Genomic DNA, 5413 nt, shown 5'->3' with positions numbered 1-5413 from the left:
TATTTTAATTTCCTATGGCCTTCAAGGTAATTTGAGAAGTATGTAATTATATTTGTATTTTTGTGCCTTAGTATTATTTAGTAGAAATAGTTTAAAAGTCTTTTCATTTTAATTTATTTTTATATTTATGACCCATCCTAATTTTGTTTACATTGTTATTTCAAGTTTGTTATGTTGTACAAGAATAAAAATTGAAAATTGAAGTTTTAGTAATAAAGACAGGATACAATTTGTTATTTTGTTAATGTTATAGTGTGTTATTGAATGTATGCTAATTTAACGATGTAGCCATCTATTAAATATTTTGTAATTTAAGTAACCTTTTTTTTTGACAGCCAAATCGTCTTCATTGAGGGAATAGCTCTCTAGGCCTGGGGCCCTCACTGCACAGCTTGTTCATTGGCACAGCCTCCAGAATCCTATGGCTTCATCACATCTGGAAGCTCCAGAGAGCTGGAGAAGGGCTCAGTGTGCAGGGCTTCAAAGGCATCATCTGCTCGGAAGGCCAGGCCCACTGTGGCTGGGGCCTGTATCCAAGCTGTCTGGCTAGTGAACCCACAGTCGCCCAGAGTTTTTCTGTCATCAAGGAGCTGGTCATCCTTGTACAGCCGCTGCTCTTCTGGAGGCCGCTGGAGGATGCCTTGGACCACACGCTTTAGCTGGAACACGGTACTTGACTCCTTGGCTTCTGTGAAGATGGTGGTCTTGTGGCGGCGGATCATGAGAAACAACTTCTCTGATGGTTGTGAGTCCCATGGTGCAGAGCCAGCTCTGGTGCTTTCCCTGAAGGCTTTACAAGAGCCAGGGGGAAAAAGGAGCCATTCTTTCTTCAAAGACAACTCCTGTAATCTAAAAACCTTGCCATGTGGCTCGTGGCTTACTGGTGTCTTCATATGCTTATATATATATATATATATATATATATATATATATATATATATATATATATATATATATATATATATATATATATATAATTTTACAATACCATTCAGTTCTACATATCAGCCATGGGTTCCCCTATTCTCCCCCCCCACTCCCTCCCCTTACCCCCAGCCTACCCCCCATTCCCACCTCCTCCAGGACAAGTCCTCCCCCGAGGACTGCGATCAACCTGGTAGACTCAGTCCAGGCAGGTCCAGTCCCTTTCTCCCAGACTGAGCCAAGTGTCCCTGCATAAGCTCCAGTTTTCAAACAGCCAACTCATGCAATGAGCACAGGACTTGGTCCCACTGCCTAGTTGCCTCCCAAACTGATCAAGCCAATCAACTGTCTCACCTATTCAGAGGGCCTGATCCAGCTGGGGGCCCCTCAGCCTTTGGTTCATAGTTCATTTGGCTATTTTTTTTCAATAATTGAGTAAAACTGAAATTTTACGCCACAGTCATCCTAGGGACCTCCATGCTATATATATAGCCTCTATGGTTCTATGGGTTGTGGTCTGATTGTTCTTTATTTTATATCTAGAATCCACCTATGAGTGAGTACATACCATGACTGTCTTTCTGGGTTTGGGTTACCTCACTCAGGATGATTTTTTTCTAGTTCCATCCATTTGCCTGCAAATTTCATGCTTTCATTGTTTTTCTCTGCTGAGTAGTACTCCATTGTGTATATGTACCACATTTTTTTCATCCATTCTTCCGTTGACTTTGACTGACAAATCTATTTTCTCTGTTGTGTGTTCAGTGTCAGAGATTCTCTGTTCCATCTCTTGCAATCAGTTGGTTATGCTTGTTTCTGTAGTTCCTGTTCATTTAGTCAGGATTTCTATTTCAAGCATTCCCTCAGCATGTGTTTTCTTTATTGTCTCAAATTCATTTTTCAGATCTTGGAATGTTTCTTTCATCTGTTTAATTGCTTTTTCTTGGCTTTCTTTGATTTCTTCCCATTTTTTGTTCCTTTTTTCTTCCATTTCTTTAAGGGAGTTTTTTTATTTCCTCTTTAATGGAGTTTTTCATTTCCTCTTTAAGGGAAGTTTTTATTTCCTCTTTAAGAGAGTTTTTTATTTCCTCTTTAAGGAAATTTTTTATTTCCTCTTTGAGGGAATGTTTTATTTCTTCTTTAAGGGCCTCTATCATCTTCTTAAAGTCATTTTTAGGTTGGTTTCTTCTGTTTCTTCTGTCATGGTGTGTTTAGGTCTTGCAGGTATAGAATCACTAGGTTCTGATATTGCCATATAGGTCTTTATGTTGTTGCCTGTAGTTTTGCACTGGCGTCTACTCATCTCTTCCTCTGTGCGGTGCAGTTGGTGTCTGTGTCTGAGAGTGCCTCTCTTGTTCTAATTTTTAGTCTTGGTTTAGTAGGGGTTCTTGGTTAAATTGGTGCTATTGGGCTGTTTCTTTAGGGGCAGCTGATTTCAGTCGGTGAAGTATATACTTGTGATTCTGGTGATCTGGTTTGGTGGCTGGGTAGCGCCTTCTTCTGTGTTCCCAGGTCACGTTTAGTTCATTTGTCAACTCCTCAGCTGATCTTGTTTCTTCAGACTTCAAACTGTAGGCATCTGAATCCTCTCCCAGATGGGTTTCAGCTGAGCGGGTAGTCTCACCAACACCTCCAAGTTGTTGGGTTTCACAGGATCAGCAGCTGGGCCCTGGGTTGTCCTCAGACGGAGTGTTCAGATTTGTTCTGGTTCCGACCCACGGAGATAGCTTCTTCCCCAGGTGTTGGGGTTAGAGGTGTCCCTGTTCCAAGCTGTGTCTGCTTGTCTCCGTCCCTGGGCCTGTCTACCTCTTCGGTCTGCCGCCGGGCCTGTATGTCCCTGTCAGCTGCCGCTGGGTTTGTCTGCTTCTGCGGGCCACCGCCGGGCCTGTATGTCTCTGCCAGCTGCCGCTGGGCCTGTATGTCTCTGCTGTCTGCCACCGCGGGCCTACCTACCTCTGCTTGTCACTGCTGCCGGGGCCCGTCTACCTCTGTGGGCTGCTGCCGGGCCTGAATGTCCCTGTCGGCCGCCGCCGCTGGGCCCTTCTACCTCCACGGGCCACTGCCACAGGCCTACCTGCATCTGCTTGTCTCCACCGCCGGGCCTGTCTACCTCTGTGGGCTGCCGCTGGGCCTGAATGTCTCTGCTGGCTGCCACTGGGCTTGAATGTCCTTGTTGGCCGCCGCCGCCGCCAGGCCCGTCTACCTCTGCAGGCCGCCTCCGCGGGCCTACCTGCATCTGCTTGTCTCTGCCACCGGGCCTGTCTCTTCACATGCTTCTTATCATGGTGACAGCTGGCAGTGCTCACTCATTCTTACAGAGACTCATTTAGAACAAGCACTGTCTAAATTTACAACTCATAAGCCAGTTTAACAGGCAACAAAACACAATCTTTTCAGTTGGACTATGGCACATGCCTTACTCCAGAATCCAATTTCTGCTGGAGGGTCCAGACATGCTTGCTTTGTTTCTAGAGAAAATCAGGGGTTCAGGGAGCACCAAAGGACAGCCTGGATGCACTGCTTGAAAACCAGGCGCCTAGCAGGGCGTTCTGCTTCCCTTACTTGGAAGCTGGGGTAGCAAGTCTCTTTGAAAAGACGGTCTGGTTCCTGCAGCTGAGACCTGGTGCATCTGGTGTGGCTCTGGAAAGGCAGCCTGTCCCCAGCCTGGAGACTCTTGGTGCCCTCAGGCATTGCCGCCTCTTGCTGAGGCTGCTGTTGAACACTGCTGCCATGGCCACCTTCTGCCTGGATCCCCTTGTCCATGGGGCCAGAACTACAATCACCAGCATGTGCTCCTTCCATTTCTTCTTCTTTGTTTCCTCCCTCCTCTACCATTCCTGTGGATTCCAGAGCAAGACCTGATTGAGCAAGCTCTTCATGAGCAGGCTTGCTTGGGGCAAGTTCTCTCAGAGAAAGTTTGCCCTGATCAAGCTCACCCTGAGCAAGCTCGCTCTGTACAAGCCCTCTCTTACCTCCTTCCTCTCCAGCCTTCAGGACCATTGCATTCTCACCTGCTAGAGAGAAAAACACAAAGATAAAGATCTGAGCATTGTGGCCATGGATCATTGCAAAGCATGGAAAGGGGCCACGGGCAGGGTGGGATAATCAAAGCGCCTGGCCACTAGCCTTTCCACCAAATTTGATTCCCGGACTTTGCCCTAGTCCAATCAGAACCTTTTTATAGACCATGCTGTTATTTCTGGTGTTCATCAGCTCCTGGACTCAGCATCCTGTTGAAACTTTCATTGGGAATCTTTTGACCAGACCCAAGTTCCGAAGCTATATAGCCGCATCCTCACTGTCTGGCGCCAGACTTACAGCTCTGATGCCTGACACGGAAGGCTTGCCTTCTGGACACTCAACGTAATTACAATGTGTCCAATCACATTCTGGCCTGCACAGGCTCAGTAGCTGTCGGCTTGTCCTCTGAGGTGTCTAGCCTGAAGCACGTTAGGGCTGAAAGAGCAGGGAGTGCTTTAAAAAACACAATGAGTGTGTGTGGTGGGGGTGCCCAACCTGTGGCTCTGGTTTTCTCCTTTGCTGACACCTCTAGTTTTGGGTAAGGCTAGACTGTTCAAATTCAGTCACAGGGAGTAACACAAAGACCTTCTCAAACTCAGCAGGCCCTTGAGCCCAGCTAAATCACTTTTTTAAATTATGGAAAAGTCCTTCAAACAAAATGCACAAATCTTGGATGTGCTGTCTTGAAGAGCCCAGTATGATGACAAATATATGGGTAGGCCAGGGCAAGATCCTCCTGAGAGACTGTGCTCCCAACAGGGCTGAATTCCACTGGTATTCACAAGCTCATTCTGATGGTGGAGACCTTGCTCTACATAGCTGTGCTTGCCCAAGGTCCTAGGGTGACCCAGATACCTGAGGACATCAAAGATTGACCCTGGGTACTGGCTCCAAACCTGTCTCACAGCTGTGAAGGTGAAAGACAGGAGGAGTAACTAATTCTGGATTCAGCTCTACAAAGCATCATTGCAGGAAGGGGCAGAACTGAGGAAAAGTTAAAGAGATTCCCCACAGTAGGTGACATTCCCCAAAATTTAAAAGAGCCACTGAGCTCTGTCACTTCATGGTTTTTGTTTTTAATAGGATCATGGCAGAGTCTGTACAATGGCTGAGGTAATTGTTAGGAGATGGGTTAGTTCTCTGGGATAGCATAGGCTGAGACACTGGAGGGGCCACGGTCCACATGGTCTAGCCCACACCAAGGAGATGATCATGCTCTGGTCACCTATTGCCCACCTAGTCAGGGGTGGCTCAACCCCCTCCCACCACAGGCCCCTTTGTCCATCCCTGACTAGGGCTTTATGAGTTGTGGGACTTGACTGTCTGGTCACCATTAGACACTGCATCATCTTGTCCCCTGACATTTCAGCTGTCCCAGGTGCTTTTAATTATCCTCAGCTCTCTTTCTTCTCAGTCACCAAGAAACAACTGCAACTGTCCTTCCTCTTCTTATCTCCTGGGTCGTTGT

At 46.8% G+C, this 5413-nt stretch overlaps 1 pseudogene; it reads right to left on the bottom strand.

The window, feature by feature from the left end:
* Window positions 1–371: 371 nt before the first annotated feature.
* On the bottom strand, window positions 372–882 carry LOC143270973 (elongin-B pseudogene; annotated as a pseudogene).
* Window positions 883–5413: the final 4531 nt, after the last annotated feature.

This window comes from Peromyscus maniculatus, chromosome X (assembly GCF_049852395.1).
Source record: "Peromyscus maniculatus bairdii isolate BWxNUB_F1_BW_parent chromosome X, HU_Pman_BW_mat_3.1, whole genome shotgun sequence".
Lineage (NCBI taxonomy): Eukaryota > Metazoa > Chordata > Mammalia > Rodentia > Cricetidae > Peromyscus > Peromyscus maniculatus.
This window is presented reverse-complemented; position numbering and strand designations above follow the sequence as displayed.